The sequence below is a fragment of the Halictus rubicundus genome, chromosome 5, assembly GCF_050948215.1.
Source record: "Halictus rubicundus isolate RS-2024b chromosome 5, iyHalRubi1_principal, whole genome shotgun sequence".
In the NCBI taxonomy this organism is placed as follows: domain Eukaryota; kingdom Metazoa; phylum Arthropoda; class Insecta; order Hymenoptera; family Halictidae; genus Halictus; species Halictus rubicundus.
Genome location: NC_135153.1, coordinates 1,099,161 through 1,116,763, shown reverse-complemented (window position 1 = coordinate 1,116,763; position 17,603 = coordinate 1,099,161). Strand labels below are relative to the sequence as shown.

Below are 17,603 nucleotides of genomic sequence, written 5' to 3'. Positions count from 1 at the left end.
ACCCATTCAAATTTTTAGCCATTTTCAAATAATATATACCCAAGGAAATAAATTTGTTAAATAATTCCTCGTGGCTATCTACAATCTCAATATTCGTAAATTGACAATATCTCGTCGTTTTGAGTCCGGTGAGTCTGATGTTAAATTATTTATTTCTCGCGCGGTTTCATTACTTTGTTCAGCAACACACACGCGCGGGCATGCGAACAATAAGTGGGTTCGTCGCATGACGGAAATGGAACGCCGTAGGAGAAAAAGAAACACACCGTGCACGTTCCAAGAAGCCAACCACGACGAAGAAAGTGGCGAGTAAAACGTGTCGATTGTCTCGATGATTTAATGAGCCGTGTACGCTGATTCGCGATTACTCTCGACTCGTACCGAGCCCCCATTCCCGCTACCGCCCCGTGTGTCCCTCTCCGGTAAATAATTTACCTCGCAGCTGTGCCGCCATTCGCATCGCTTAATAAACTGTTAAACAGCGAACCTCGTCGAACACTTCTTTCACGTTCGCTTACGACCGCTAGACTGTTGAATTTCATACGAAACCGTGTCTATTGCCGAGAGATAGAAAATTAATTGACACGTTTCACCGCCCATGCAGAATCAAAGCAATTTATTCAATAAACCAGAAATCGAGAAATTAAAAATTCATTTTTCCGGTTATACAGGGCGGTCGGTATCTGGTGGTGATTCTAGATAAAACAAATCTTTTTCATACAAATCTTTGCTTTCGAGAAAATCGAATTTGAGAACTCTGCGAGCACGCGTGCTGTAGGAATCGTCTGACATGTCTGTTTATGGCCTACTGATTCTACTTATTCTAATAGAGTAATGTTTCCGTAACTGTCGTGTCGTCGGGTCTGCCGAGCGACAGTTCTAGTAAAGAAGGCTAAATTTCCTCGTAAGCTTCGTATGGAAAAATGTTATTCCATATTTTTTATTTATTTTTATTAACAGACCCCCCCCCCCCGCCCCTTTTCATTGGGACCACCAGATAACCGATCACTCTGTATAATCGAAAATAAAACATTTGGAGCCACCATACCATACGTCGAATGGTAACTCTCGGATAGCGGACTTATAACTACATAATCGATGATGTTTATAACAATTCACTGCCATATTTATCAATTCTTGGAACCGTATTCTTCAAAATCCTGTTTCAAATGCAACAGCTGTCAATTTAATTTAATCGCCAAAAATTGAGAAATGTCGATTTTGACGTGCTGGGTCAAAATAGACCCAGGCTTCGGAGGGTTAATGAAAGAGGCTCCCATTTTGAAGAGCGTTTTGAAATCTCGTCGTAATAAGTTCGACGTTCCCGCACGCGAAGCTGCTTTCCGGTCAGAGGTGATCTTGTTACCGGCGTTAATCAGACCAATTATAAGCCAATCGCGGCGTTGAACGCGGCTGGTAATGTCTATAAGCGAACGTAACTTCCGGTGCGTCGTGAAAAGGCTGTACGAAATCCGCCGGTGTTTCTATAATTATCGGCCACTCGAGTTGGCAACGAGCGAAACGAACTGAAAGCAATTATCAAGGTTACTGTTACAAGATACACTGTCGCCGGTAAGTTAACGAAAACAACCGTTACCACCCATGCGATAGCGCGTGTGGACGCCGGAGATAATTAATGACACGGTTCCCACGCGACGAGAGAGCACGTTCCGTTGACGTTCGATGCAGAAAATGTGACAACTGCCCATTGTTCGAACACCTTATCGCGTTTGCATGCTGTTCTTTTGTCCACTCCGAAATTTGTATTCGCGGCGCAACGCTTCTTCGATCATTGACACACTTATTTTGACCATAGACTTCACTTAAATATTAGGCGTACGAATCAACTCGTGGCCATGTTTGATCGTTTACATACAATTAGGGTACATTCTACTTCGAAAAATAATCTCCGCTTTATAAGTAATTAACAGAATATCTTTATGCAAAATGGAAATTTTCTACATCAATTGACGCAAATAATAACGTTGAGAAGTTAGGAATAATCCATCGGTATTGCAAAATAATCTTCGTCAATTTATAAATAATTAATACACTGCGAGCATCTTTATGCAAAATACAAATTTTCTAGGTCAATTGGAACAAATAATAACTTCGATAAGTTAGGAATAATCTATCGGTATTCCAAGATAATCTTCATCCATTTATATATAATGACTACACTGCAAATATCTTTATGCAAAATACAAATTGTCTACGTAAATTGGAACAAATAATAACTTCAATAAGTGAGGAATAACCTATTGGTATTCCAAAATAATCTTCGTCAATTTATAAATAATTACTAAACTGCAAATATCTTTATGCAAAATACAAATTTTCTACATCACAAGATAAGTTAGGAATAATCGGTATTTTTCAATTGTTTGAATCTTCCTACTACTTTTAAATAGGGCCTGCTCATGTTTGTCGTAAATGCATGAAATCCACAATCTGATAATTAATCCTTAATACGGTGGTTTAAAAATTTCAAGTCGAAATAAAGTTCCAACTGATGACAAACATGAATTTATTTGTACACCTAGCATTTCATAATATTAATTTTTCTAGTTTCAATATAATCAGTAAAAAATATTGTTTGCACTTAGTACCAATCGACGAACTGTCTTTTGAAGAACATTTTAAATAAAACACCTAAAATGACAAAGGAACAAGACTGACAAAATTCTAAACAATTCTGAAAATAAATTATTCGCTAATTTCCTTCCCATAATTTTCGAGCTCGAATAATTGCATTTATCCCCTCTACTCCCGTTGTCTTTCTTCAATCATTTTGAACAGCCTCGACAAAAAGGCTCGAACCCCTCTTACTACGATTGCCCCTGTTGATAGGCTTTCCGTAACCGAAGCGATGGCAGCGCTTCTTTTCATTAGGCGCCAATTCGACACGCTTGCCCAAATTGCATTACTCCCCGAAGTTAGAGGATCCGTTTTTTTGTCGAAGCGTTCGCTCTACAACTCATTATAGAAAATTTCGTGCATCCGCGGTAAGTGAGATTAGCCTGTGCATACTACTAAAGATCTGCCGGAACGTGCACTCGTTAATTGAGCCGATCGACGATACACACCTATCCGCGGGCACACCGACTATTATGACGCAATCGATAGAGAGCTTAGTGTGTTTCGACGGAAAACAGAGGCGCTGAAATAAATTCGTCAAGTCGAGCGCTCGAGAAAGCAATTTTCCACGGAATACACGTGTAGTCGTCGATTGCGAATCGGTGTTGACTGTTGTCGATTCCCGAAACGAACCCCAAACCGACTGCTTTCAACACAAATATTATCCTGGTTGTGTAATTCAGAAAGGTCAACGAAATCAAAACTTTGTTGACTGAACAACACACTACGAATTTTTCCGTTGGGTCGAAACTTTGATTTTCAAATGCGAGACAGAATATCAATTTTAATATTAACACTAACCGTAAAAAATGTGTACGTTGTTTTATAAAAATTGCAAGACTGAATTTTGTTTAAATTTCTATCAATTTTTACAACGTGTGGCTGAGTGAAGAAATATTTTGAATAATTTCTGACGGAAGAATCTTTGCAACTTCAATGAAATAAAAAATGTGAAACCAGTAATTTGGCGGAACGGGGTTAACGTTAACGGGGCTATATTAAGATACAGTTAATTTTAATAGTTTGTTAAAGGGGGGATATATTAAGATATAGCTAATTTGTTCAATAATTTTAACAGAGCTAAATATTATATATTTAAATCTTATATATTAACAATAAATTTAATCCTCTTCGCGGATGTCTCTAGGATCAACAAACGTTTCCTCGCTGTTACAATCTTCACACGTTACCCGATCGACCGCGAAACGGTTTAATAAGTCACAAAGTGTCACGCTGCGCGTTGCAACTCCGAAACACAAAAGGGGTGTGCAAAATGAACTCAACTTTCTTCGGAGGGTGTCGAATCGTGTCGACGTATCACTCCAATTGTCGCTCGTCGCTCCTCGCACCTCGTTTCAATCGTGACTAAATTCTGCGGGGTGCTTTAAATCCGTGGTGATGGCGGGGGAGGGGAGGGGAGGGGGTGGTTTTAAACTATGCAAACTCGTTTCCGGTTTTCACCGTGAGTTCCGCGGGCACGATGTACGCGCGGAAATCGCGGCGACTGATTAGCGAAGAATTCCGCTGGCGAATCTGCATGGTCGCTGTTTGGCCGTCGTCGTCGCGGTGCCGAGCGAGAATTAGTTATACAATCGACTGCGAGCCGGTGCACGGCATAGTGAGACGCGTGAAAACAGCGAGTACTCGGCGATAATCGGTTGCGTCGGCGGCGCGCGAAACAGCAATTTTGCCCGAGTTGTCAACGAGCAAGGATGGTGGTGGGGTGGGGTGGGGTGGGGTGGGGTGGGTGTGTGTGTGTGTGTGTGTGTGTGTGTGTGTGTGTGTGTGTGTGTGTGGTAGGGGGGATACGTAGAACCCAAAAAAAAAGAAAGAAAACAAGAAACACAAATGATACCTGAGGTCCGGTCGCTGCCGGGGTCGCGTTTTCCGTGAGAATACGTCTTTTAATCCACGTTTGGCACTCGAGGAATCGGTGGTGTGAGGGGTGGGGACGTCGGGGGTGTGGGGGTGGTGGGGTGGTGGGGGGCGTGGGGTGAGGGGGCAGTGGGTGTTGGAACAAAAGGGAACTCCGCGAAACACAAACCGATCTTCTTCTTCTTCTTCTTCTTCTTCTACTTCTTCTTCCTCCCGCACTTGTTTCACCAGTGAACAAAACGGAAAACGAAACGGAAACGGAACGAGCAACGAAACGAAACGAAACACTTTGCCGTGACGATTTTTGGTGGTCTGGATGTGCAAGAAGCAACGGCGAAACGCGTGCACGGTCACACACATACATACATATCGAACGGTACGGAAAGTGATCGGAGAGACGGATCGCGAAACGTCACGAACCGCAGCGTACGACGAACGACGCTCTACTGCGAGCCGGGTACCGAAGTGGATGACGGGAAACGTGTGAACGCCGCTTGCCGCCGCGGCGAACACCAATGAGCGGCTACTAACACCATCCGCCGCGACGACGACACACCGACACACCAATAAGAGGACACGAATGTACACAGGGACCGGGTTCTCTGCTTCTCTCTCTGCTTCTCCCTCTCTCTCTCTCGCTCTCTCTCTCTTCTCTCTCTTCTCTCTCTCTTTCTCCCTTTCACCACCGGCCCTCTCTCTCTCTCTCTCTCTCTCTCTCTCTCTCTCTCTCTCGATCTGTCTCCTTCCTCGCTCCGACTCTCTCTCTTCGCCGTCTTTCTCCGGCTTTGCAGCTCCGTCCTTCTTCGGCTCGTTCTTCAATTCGTCGAGTCAAGGGCGTCGACCGACAGGGGCGATTCGTTGTTTCCTTATATCACGGGGAAACCAATGATCGCTAATTTCGTAATGTTTATGAAGTTACAAGTTCCTTCGCCCCGGCAAAAGATACTTGTCTATCGATCGACGGATTCGTCTTTCGGGCCGAGAAACTCGCGGGCGAACCGGCGGCGCGCGGTTTCCTATCGGAAATTTTAATGGCTATTTAACTTGCCAACGCCGCGCCGCGCCGCGCCCGCGCCCGCGCCCGCGCCCGCGCGCGCTGCCGATGTCCCGCGCTTTGGCCCCAACTTTTTAATGAAGTCTGGTCACGGAGTTTCTTTCTAGTTGCGCGGAGAAATGAAAACAACGCCGACTGCATATCCCGGCCAGAATACCCCCTCCCCCACGCCCATGGAGGAGTTCGTTCGTTTTTCAACCCCTTGTTGACGAACAAACGGGGCCCGTGACTAGCGGACCCTGTTACGCAGTCTAACTAACCCCCACAAGGAATTAGTTAACACACAGAGTACCAATTACTGCGCCTTTAAGGTAACTTGTTGATTCATGAACGAAGCAACAAATTATTTGATTTTAATTCGATCTGTTCAGAATTTATATTGTTTCTATTAGAATACAGTCAAACCTGTTTTTGTGCGGTCCTTTTCTAAGCGATTTCTTTTGTCTGATTTTTTGTATTGATGTTGTAAAAAATTATTTTTTATAGCCATTTATGAAGTTTCTGAATTTTTTTTTTTTTGAGCCGTTTCTTTTATACGGTCCCTATCTACCGCACAAAAACAGGTTTGACTGTATATTTTCCAAGAGAGAAATATTAATATTTCACCGATAATGTAATTGAAATTGAAAAAACTGTTTTTGTCCCAGTCAGTGTGCCTTCAAAAATGATTTGAACACAATAGTATTCCAGTTAGTGTGCAATTAATGTGCCTGTTTTTCTGCTCCCTTAAACATTGTTATTCTCTTTCAAATACAGTGAGTTTTCGGTATGTATCAATAACACGGGTCTTGCCAGCGTCGTGTATACTTCAGGAGACATACCTGAGCCGTGTTATGTTTACACTCTTCGGTGTCCGAGGGCTCTCGAGCTTTGCGGCCCCTCACGAGATATACCCCGCGGTAGAGGGGATAGTTCTGAGACGTTTATCATCCAAGCCTTGGCGACATATACAGAGAAATCGCTGTAAATCTTTTTACGAATTTTTTCGTTGTAAAAGTAGAAATGTGAAAACGCGAAATATACCGCAAAATTTAAACATACTGTTTGGTATTGAAATATTTTTGAAGAACGTTGAAAAAATCGTTGTCTTAAACCAATCCCTTATCAATAGAACTGAACAAAAAAAAAATCCCTTTCCCTCTCTCGGGAACTGCAACCCCTAAAGGGTTAGTCTACATTCACCCAGGCAAATATTTTTGAAAAACGTCCAAAAATTCTACGTTTTAAATTCCCCACTTAACAATGCTTAACTAAGAAGGCCTTCTTTTTGTCTCAGGAATTGTACCTTCTAACGGGTTGGGTTGCATTCGTCCGGACAAACATTTTCGAGAAACATCCAAAAACTGGATTTCTTAAATCAATCCCAGAACAACGCCGAACAAAGAACTCCTTTTCTGTGTCTGAAGAGCCGTAGCCTCTAAAGGGTTAAACAAAATCTTTATCGACACCCCTGCATTCGGTCGTCGCTCACGCTCGCCACTGACATCCTCCTCTTCCACAGTTAGTTCTCTTCTTCTCGCGGCAGACACGTCGTATCGTCCGGTCTCTGTTGGACCGCAGCATTTCTTGATCTTCTGCCTCTTCCCGTCGCTTGTCTCTCTTATTCGTTTCGTACCCGAACCGTTTGACTTTGTCTTACAGGTGCACCGCATCATCGCTATCGTTGTTTCGCTCGCGCCCACTTTCTGCGATGCATGATGTCTCTCGTGCTCGATCTCTCTCTCTCTTTCTTCCTCTCCCGCCCTCTCTCGTTCTCGTTCAGCCCTCCGTTTCAACCCGAGCGTCTCGCCCTCTCCGACCCTTTATCCGAGCCGCGTACACCACGCGATCCTCTCTCGTCTGCGTCTTTCCTATGATGAATCGCCGACGAGGACCGTCTGATCGATCTTCTCTCTCGCACCCGTTCGGCAATGAGGCGCCAGAGTAGGAGTATGTGTACCGGAACCAAGTGCCGAACGTTGCCTCGCAGTGCGCAGTGTAAAGCTGGCCAAAAGTCGACATTTTGTCCGAAATTAATGAAATTTTTTTCTCACGTTCCTGAATGTACAAGCTGTAATTCCTGAAGTCATTTGAAGCAACTTCTTCCTTTGCGAAAATCTTCTCCGCGGCCTCGTTAAGGAGTTATTAACAAAAAACATGGACCAATCAGTGCGCAGCTACAACGGTAGGATTCCGGCTCGACCAATGCCAACGCTACGCTCAGCGGGCGAAACTCGTCCGCTGTAGCCGCGCTCTGATTGGTCCGTGTTTTTCGTTAATAACTCCTTAACGAAGACGCGGAGAGGATTTTCGCAAAGGAAAAAGTTGCTTCAATTGATCTGAGGAATCATGCCTTTCAAGGAAGTACATTTTAATATAATGTATAAATTCCCGCAGGAAATCTTGCGACCATAATCTCAAATCTGACATGATTGCTTGAAGCCAGTCTACACGATCTGTTTTGCTCAGCGAGGAATCGGAGAATGCACAGGAGAATCAACATCGTGGTGATTGCGTTCACAATTGGCGGAACGCACACTCCACATCGGACAATTTCACCGCGTACACGCTCCGTTTTGCATTGCAACTTATGACTGTGCATGCAAAAGGTAGGAAAAGACGGATCGTGCGTGGCGGCCTTTGCGAAGAGCCGGCACATTAAGTTTCAATCTGCTGGCGGAAAGTGGCGCGTTTTAATATTTCTACCGAAAACACGCGCGTTTCGAAACATGGTTTTTTTTTAAGTGGAACACCCCATTTTTTATTATGCAGCGTTGAACCAGACAGCGAGACGTCTCCCAGCAGTACTTGTCGGAATTTCAAGGCATTGAAGCCCATCCTTGTTCGCAGGAAGTAGAACCGGCAGGTCATGAACAGACACGTCAGCCTGTGCCTATCTGACAGCACGCGTACTCGCGGAATTTCCAAACTCGATTTTCTCGAAAACGAGGCGTCAGACAAATAAATGGTATTTCTGCTTTTCCACTTATTTCCGTATGTAGAACAGGCCCTGGCGACTGGTGGGTCGAGTCCCACATGCGAGTCCTCTTCCCACACCTGAGACCCCCTACTCAGCTCCAATGTAGTGTGGCAGGTATTATTGGAAGCTGAAAAGAAGTCACTTGTGACGACACAGGGACAAGGGGGGTCTCCCGCTCGGCGCGTCTCTCCCCACCATCGATGCTTTCGTAGTCCCAAGTCTCTTCGGGGCGTGCCCTTCCCGCAATGCTTACAAGCAGTGTCGACGGATTAAGACTTGTCCCCCACTCTGCGACGCCTATCCCCCATTCACCGGCGGCGAGGACCCCCACGCTTCCGCCATGGTCCACAGTGGTCCCGATCGAGGAATTTTGGGACATTTGACCAAAAAGTCGACTTTTCGAAATTGAAAAATAATCAATTTGTATTGATTTGTAAACGTCTATAGACCTCTTTTTTTTGCCAAAACATCCCCGGCTCTAACAAAGAGGAATGCTTTCGGTACAACTTCCTTTAACCAGTTAAGCGCGTTTGACGTGTATACACGTCAATCCAAAACTCTATTGCGGTGCGGTTAACGTTAATGAATTGTTAATTTCTTATCGAATAAAAATGTAATTCTTTCTCATTTGGCTTTACAAGGGCTTTGGCTTTTATAATAGCCGCATTTGGCCTGCGTTCGACGTGTATATTCGTCATTGCTTGATTTTAATTCCGCGCCGTATATACAGGGTGTGCCACGTAACAGTTTTCATGATTTTTTAAGTACTTGCGATAATCTGACAAAAAATATTTTGAACAAAAGTTGATCAGTTTTCGATTGGCTATATATTGCAATAAAAAAGTTCGAAAAACATTTTTTTTATAGTATTGTCAAGGTCACCTTCATTTTTTTTAATGGCACTTTGTATTTTTGAGTTAACAGTTCTTTCGCACCTACAACAATACGGTTTGCGTTCATTTAGTCAAGGTTTCTGAATTGAATGTAATTTCGAGTCTTAATAATAAACACAAGTTATTATCGCCCATTCAAGCAGACTGTCATGTTTTGTTGAAATTTTCATTTCTTCGCCTTCCAGGTCATCCCAAGGTCATGGTATACTAGGTCGTTGAATTCGTCTTGACACGGGCTATAATACTGTTAACTCAAAAATACAAAGTGTCATTTTAAAAAATGAAGGTGACCTTGACAATACTATAAAAAAATGTTTTTCGAACTTTTTATTGCAATATATAGCCAATCAAAAACTGATGAACTTTTGTTGAAAATATTTTTTTCAGATTATCGCAAGTACTTAAAAAATCGTGAAAACTGTTACGTGGGACACCCTGTATATACGAAAGAACACATTCAGACACAGTTCAAAGAGTAAATGGGTTTATTAGTTGACTTTGTCAAACAAGGCTGGGGTTCATCAAATGACGGAAATACGGCAAAACGATATTTTCCAACCCGGAGCTTTCGTCAGAAATAACAGGAGTTAATGTTGTATTAATAAAAAAATGTCTAATACTTCAAACAATTTCCTTGCCTTATGAAATAGACACGGATAAATTTGAACAATACGCACAAAGCACAGCAAAATATATTATTGACCACTACGGGTGGTATTATTATATGCCAGCCTCCATTCATAAATTATTAATTTATGGAAAGTAGATAATACAGCACGCATTACTTCCGATTGGCCAATTATCTGAAGAGGCTCAAGAAACAAGACATAAAGATTTTTAAAAAATAGGGACCAAAAATACTCGGAAAATTTCTAGAAACGCTACAAATGAAGATACATTTCACAAATTGTTATTAACATCGGACCCACATATTTCATCCAGGAGAGTAAGATCTTACAAAAAGAAAATCAAACAATTAAGTCCAGAGGCTGAAGAATTATTAAAAAAATAAAGAAAACAAAAGCCGCTTGTACGTACTTCTTCAACAACAAAATGGTAAAATTAATTAGTATACTTCTTATTTTATCAATTAAATAATATATTAATATTAGATACTTTAGTTAGATTAGTTTAGTTAGATACTTTACTTAATAACTTATACAGGGTAAGGCACTTAAAACCGGCCACCTGAATAACTTGGTTGATATTGGTGATAGGAAAAAACAAATCAGGCCAAAATTATTTGGTATCGAGGAGCTGATTATCCGATGTTACTAGTTTTTTTATATACATTTGATCAAAAATTCTAATAACATAATTACATTATATATAAGAAAACTATAATATTTGAATTTCTAATTATTATACAATGGTTTTAATAAGGAAAGCAACTGATTCAACAACTACATACAAAATAAAAATAACTAATAAACAATAACAAATTAAACAAAAAATGTCAACAAATGTCCCAAAATTCTTCGATCCGGACCACTGTACGGCCCAGTCACTTGACGCGTGTCGTCTCTGTCGCGCACAAGTCACAACGTCACGTGACAAATCTGGTAATGACAGAGAGAGGGTAACTGCATTCCCCTCAATTTCCCCGGTCCGGCGACACTGCTTATTTGCAAGTGACTTCTTTTCAGCTCCCAATAATCCGGTTTGCTAGAAACCTATACAGAAGCACGGTAGGCTAACACGAAGTGGTCAGTAGTGGGGAAATCGACACAGTGGTAGTGGGGTCTTAAAGCGACGGCGGGGAAGAAGTGGCCCAGGCCTGGCGTAGAAACACCACCCGGTCGTGTCGGCCGAATCTGCAATTCGGTTAAACGCCTGCCAACGCTGTGGATGCTCGAAACCGTAGTGTCCATCCGCGCGACGCCGCCGTTTCCCGAAATTTCAATCCGCCCGTGCATTGTCCGGTCCGATGGAAAACGCAAAACAAATTGCAAGGCAAAATGTACAATCACGCGAATTATCCGAATTAACGTAACACACGATGGCAAGGTAGGGTCGAGAGGGCTGGCGAGCCGGGGTCGATCGGGGTGGGAGAAGAGATTCAAAGCGATGTAACACATTTTTGTTAGCGTGCGCCGGGCGTAATGGTAACGCATCAATGACAATATGGAAATGCATTTAGCGCGCCTCTGTTGCCGGGCATTATTCCGTTTATTGACACATCAATTTCAAGAACGCAATAAGCGTAAAACATTTAGCGTCGGTAATACGTAGCGGATAAATGAAATATCGCGTGATTAAACGCCGAGCGAAATAGCTGTTACTTCGCCCTTTGGAATCCGCCGCGTTTATTATTGTATCGATTCGCGGCCCGTGCTCCAAGAAGGAAAATTATGTTATATACCTCGGATAGAAGTTATAAACCCAATGGGGGGAGGGGGAGGGGAGGGACGGCGACGGGGGGCTCGGAGGCGAGTAAACAACCGAAGAAAAGTCTGTGGGCGGATTAGCATGGTAGGTGTCGGTGGGATATCATAAAACTAGTTTGTAAAGTACGGGGCGCACCCTCCGTTGTACCGAAGGATTTCATTCTAGTACCATGTTGGAACAGGGCCGGCCGGTTTCGAACAGAAATCCGTCCAAGCAGTCCGAAAGAATGGATTAAGGAAAAAATGTTCGGCCGTCACTGCGATTTTCCTTTTATACGACGTCTTTCGCCATAACTTTGGGACCCCTCGAACTTTTATCGAATTAAAATCGATAAACGATCTTTATTTAGCCCCCGCGTCGCTTGATCGCTTCGCTACCATGGCCCCGTTCTAAAACATCCTAACCGTTCGCCCGATGAGCTTTTTGCAACTTTACAGTGGTCGATAAAGTCATCACTCGGAATAGGGGGATCCTCACCGATTTCAATGACCTTGAAATACATGGGGGCATAATTGTGAACGGTGATGACACTTCAATTATAACACAATTTATGAACATTCAAAAAAATTTCCATACTACAGTGAATTCTCGATATATGTCAACAACACGCGTCTTGCCAGCGTCGTTTATCGTCCAAGGCCTCTCGAGCTTCGCGGCTCCTCAGAGGGTATACGCGGCAGTGGGGATAATTCCGCGACGTTTATCATCCAGACCTTGGCGACATATATCGAGAATTCACTGTATAGAAAAATCAATCAACATTACATAAAATAAGTGAAATTTATTTAGAATTGTTACTTAGACCGCTTTCATAATAAGCGGCACATTCATAAGAAAAGTGACATAACTTAGAATACATTTAAAAAAAAATTGTGATAACAAATATACAAATTGTGGTGTACTTTATAACGAATGTACATGACAATTAACCCAGTACCTAAAACAACAACAAATTATTTTACATTTCTAAGTTGGTTAGAAAGAGTAAAAAATTTGGCAATTTCAGGTAATTTTCAAATGGTTTTCCTGTAAAATTTCCTTTTTTTGACTCATGTCACTTTTGTTATGAACGAACGACATACGCAACTGAACGGGTCTAAAGTTTCCGTAAAAATAAAAGGAAACAAAGGAGAATTTGAAGAGGGAATTCTCGTTGTGACCTGCAATCGAAGGCGTGCCGCGTACATCTACCAAAAACGAAGCTAACAATTATGAATCCTGGGCTTGGTCCATGAACAAGCCCGCGTTTCCTCATGAATATAAAGAAAGTGCTCGATGAAGAGGAGAGTATCCACGACACAATTGAAATCGAACCAAGCGAGCCCGAGATCAGTGACAAAGAAAGAACGAATACAGATGACATGGACCCCGAAGATGAAGCTGAAGAACAAGGACAAGTGTGGTACGTCGCGGAAGAAAGAGAGGTGCTACGGTGTCATGGGAAGAGCTGGAGGAACCCTCGAAAAGAGGAAGGGGTTGTCTGAGGATCGTGCGCACAGGATCGAACGGGGAAGACGACGTAAACGAAATAGGTCGACGACACATAATGGTAAAAATTTCATAATCTGACTGGACAAAATGATTGTAGAATAATTTATAGCTTCTTTTCTTCAAACCGTGAATATTGACGAAATATGAAATCACAATTTATTACAAAATATAAAAAAGAATAGATAAATGCACCGCGCAAAGAAATGATGGTTATTTTACACATTTTAATATATTCCGAATAAAAACAGCAGTATGTTGAAAATATAACATTCGGCCCGTTCAGAGTCGTCAGATCAGGAGAATTGACTCAAATTGAGGGGAATAATGTTGCCCTCTCTCTGCCAGTGCCGGATTAGTCACGTGACCGGAGTGGGGGAATAGCATCGTACAATGAAAAGGTAGAGTGGGGGGATAAGTCTTAGTCTGGTAGCTCTGATCCCAGTCTGGCCAGATGAGGGGAGAGGGCACGAATTGAAGGGAAAAAGTTGCCCTCTCTCTGCCAGTCCGGGTTAGTTACGACGCAGACGCAGACGCAACGGAAGTTGAGTGGGGCCTGCACCGTGTCGCATGCGTTGGAACAAGAACAGGGGAATGACAGACATGACACAAGTGACATGAGTGCAAGTTTGAGGTTGTACAAATTGCAAACGTTCCACATTACGAATAAAATGAGTTCTAATTTATGGCAACGAGAATTGCCAAAAGATTGTAAAATCTGTCATTTACCGCATGATTCCGGCCACAAGCATCGCTGCGTCGCGCGCATCGCCTCACGTGACCGGCAGTAGCTGGACCGTGGGGATGCTCGCAGCTGGAAAATAGGGGAATAGCGCGGTAGAAGGAGAAGGAAGGTAGAAGTTAGAGTGGGGAGACAAGTCTTGCGTCTGGCCCCGTTGTTTGTAGTCGATAATTTCTTATCGAATCGGCAACACTTCTGCGGTCATCGAACCGATGAATTACAGTCGGAATTGTAAGGGCTGCAGGAGGAGCTTTTATATTATTCAATGTCCTTGTCAGAAATGACGAATTTGCGCGGTGTTCAACACGCTAGTCCCGCCGGTTTCCTCCGGGTCTTGCTGAACAAACCACGCACGAAGTCAACACGATGTACGCTCATTTACTTATTCCTATTCGACTGTCAGTGTCGTCGTCGCAGAAAATATGCAGGAGTGTGTTACGCGTGCTGTGCACCGAGTAAACGCAAATGTACGTATTCGGTGTCTCTGTTTCTCTCTCTCTCTCTCTTTCTCTCTCTCTCTCACTCTCTCTCTCTCTCTCTCTCTCTCTCTCTCTCTCTCTCTCTCTACCTCCATCTATCTTTGTCCCTTTGTCTTTCTCACCCCCCCCCGCTCTCTCTCACTCTTCCTCTCATTTTCTCCCGAGCTCCCTCCCTCTCTCTTTCCCTCTACCGTGGCATTGTGCTTCGGTTCTCGATCCCTCTTCCGAGCCCTTACCACAAGCCGCAGCCCACTACACTTTTGCACGAACACGCGCGCGTTCATTATCAACGTACAACGTCGTATAACCATATTTACGTAGCCCCGGTGGTCACCCACACGGGCGCGCCGTGCAATGAGGTTGCAAAGAAACGACTCGTGCACAGAAACGAAATGCTATTTGTCGTTCTACACACAAGAAGCACGGTGGCGGAAGGAGGGGGAGGAGGAGGAGGAGGAGGAGGTGGTCGAGGAGGGTGAAAGGACGAAACGAGACGTCGAGAGACCATAAATGCAATTGGAAACCTTTAGCTGATATATTCGTACAATTTCCTGCGGCCAGCCGGTAGACGAAACGGAAGTCGTGTGTCACACGAAATCATAAGAAATTCACCCTTAACGATTTCATTTCGACGCCGTGGCTGAACAGAATTACGGGATCCCTTTCTTCGTTTCTGTCTCTCCCTCCCTCTCTTTTTCTCTCTCACTTTCTCTCTTTCAGCGTGCTCTCGCTTTGTTACACCTTCGTTGTAATTGCCCCGGTACCGTGATTAATCGTTTATTTAAAACGGGTATGCGAAAGGCTGGTTTCTTCCGCGGGACGAACTATCGTTCGCCGCGCATCTACATAATTTCCTCGTAAATCACGCGACAGGGAAAATACCGGGAGCGTTTGAAACGACTTCTGCGTACGCACGCGAAATTGCTCGGTTTCTTATCGCGTGACTAATAACGAACCAGTGACGGTCGGTCGTCTTCGACTCCTCAATTATTCCCCTCATAATTGGAGCAAATACGGTGTTACCAATGGGACTCGATGACACGACGACGAGCCCGCCGGGGAAAATCGATAATTCTTTCTTCTGAACCGCGGCCGGGTCCGTGGCGGAAACGTATCAAAGAGAACAAGGCGACGCACAATGTCACCTTGATGCGAGGGGGCAGAACGTTCGAAGCGTGTCTTTAAGATGTTTTAAATATAAAACTCCCCGTATTTACTGGAAGGCTCGCCGGCGTGACGCGAGTTAAGTCGCTTCCGTAAAGAGCGCTACCCATTCTTGAAGTATACCTCGGCGGAATCATCTACTACCGCGCTCGTAAAACGACTATATATCTAAGTTGCACCACCCCGGTGAACACGAACCCCCTGAAAACCTGTAAAACACGCGAACCGTCCGGATAATCATTCTTCCGACGGAACGACTAGTTCCTGAGTTACGTCTCGTCAAAGATAAAAAAAGGAACTGGTTAATGGGATAGGGCGGTCTTATCTCGAGCGCTTCGAACCTTCGCAGCACTGTATGTATCTCCACGCGGTACGACAATGGCTCCTTCGAAATCCGTATGGTAATTACGTGCCAGAAATATCACTCCGCCCATACCTGAAACATAATTGTTATATTTAGATGCGTTTCTTTTTCGTTATTACGGCGACATGTTTTGCGAAAGTGGAGGCAGTTTGTGCACCGCCATCGTTACACTAATGCGTCGTTAGGTGTAACAAATTGCGACAAATAAAAGGGTTTAAGAGAAAAAAATATCTACAAGATGAACTGGTGGTACAACCGGATGATTTTACGTAAAAAGATTAGTCGAAAATGTACAAGTGGAATCTTCCAGTGGTGGGGACAAAATTTGGACAGTTACGGTAGAGACCTCTGCGACAGTTACCGAAATAATACTGTACTAAGCACGCGAACTTGACACCTTCTCCAAAGTGTCTCCAAAAAGACCGGGATTGCGACAAAGAAAGAGTTAACGGGGAACAATGATTCATACAAGGAAGAAAAGCGTTGTTACCACGAACCTAAATTGACACATCATTTAAATAAAATCATTGTGAAATCGTTCCAGAATTATTGAACACATCTTTTCGTAAATCTCTGTGCGAATTGAAAAAAAAAGCAATAACGCGATTCTTTTGAAACTTTCGAATACGTGTTTAACAATTTACTCCATTTTGTAGACTGTGGTGAGAGGTCGTATGAAGCTGGAACGACTTTTCCTCAGTCGCCATTCGAAAAATTGTTCGAATTCAATATGCGAGATTCGCACGGAAAGTATATTTATGTTGATTGTAAATGAATTTTAATTTTTGATTTCGGGCCGTCCGCTCATCAGGTAGGAAATCAGCGCAATGGTGCATCAATTCTACCGTGTATTTAAAAAAAGTGAAATGTTTTTAGAACGGTCAGTATTTGTTTTCTTGCGAAAAAGTTATTGAGAACCATTTCTGACAATTTATTACGTATTACTAGACTGCGGGTCTTTATGCAAAATAAAAACTTTCTATCTGAATTGCAACAAACTGGGGTGAAATAAAAATTTAATTATAATAATTCTTTTTGATTTTGTTTAACAGATTGAAAGTAATATAACAATATCTTTAAATTCTTCTGATGTTGTTACTGTTTTAATTACGCCTACTCATTTTTGTCATAAATGCATAAAATCTGCAGTCTACTTATTACTAATTCACCGATTTTATAACAACAAAAACAGGTCAAATACAATGTAGTGTAGGCTGGCTCGATGAGCCTACAGGTACCGAAATGCCGCGATTCTTTTGAATCTAACCGGTTTGTAAGTCCGGTTACGTTTTGACGATATTCTGATACTGCTGTACGTCAAATTAATAAAATAAAAATACTTAATTAATTAATAATTAATTAATAAAATATAATTAATAAATCAATTAATAAAATAAAAACAATAAAAATACTTTTATCGGAACTGTACTGTGAGATCGATAAGTTTTACTGTAAATATGACGACAATCGCAAGAACGTTCCAGTCGATCAAAAGTCTTCCCTAAAGCGTTCTACACCGTAGTAAAGTTATCTGCAAGCAGTCGCGGAGTCGTCTCTGGT

The 17,603-nt window shown here is 42.9% G+C and overlaps 1 protein-coding gene and 1 long non-coding RNA gene across 6 annotated transcripts in view; both read right to left on the bottom strand.

Annotated features, from left to right (window-relative positions):
• Nucleotides 1-4,979, bottom strand: part of Gro (TLE family member transcriptional corepressor groucho) — a 170,306-nt gene extending 165,327 nt beyond the window's left edge. For 3 of the 5 annotated variants that reach the window (XM_076787618.1, XM_076787622.1, XM_076787623.1), the window contains exon 1: nt 4,493-4,979. The gene's annotated coding sequence lies outside the window, so the exon portion shown is untranslated. The remainder of the gene's footprint in view (nt 1-4,492) is intronic. The other 2 variants (XM_076787620.1, XM_076787619.1) reach the window with 2 other exon arrangements.
• Nucleotides 1,055-2,062, bottom strand: LOC143354616 (uncharacterized). The gene is made up of 2 exons (XR_013082348.1): nt 1,598-2,062; nt 1,055-1,526 (listed from the first exon to the last, which is right to left on the bottom strand). It is a non-coding gene; the product is annotated as an uncharacterized LOC143354616 (long non-coding RNA).
• Nucleotides 4,980-17,603: the final 12,624 nt, after the last annotated feature.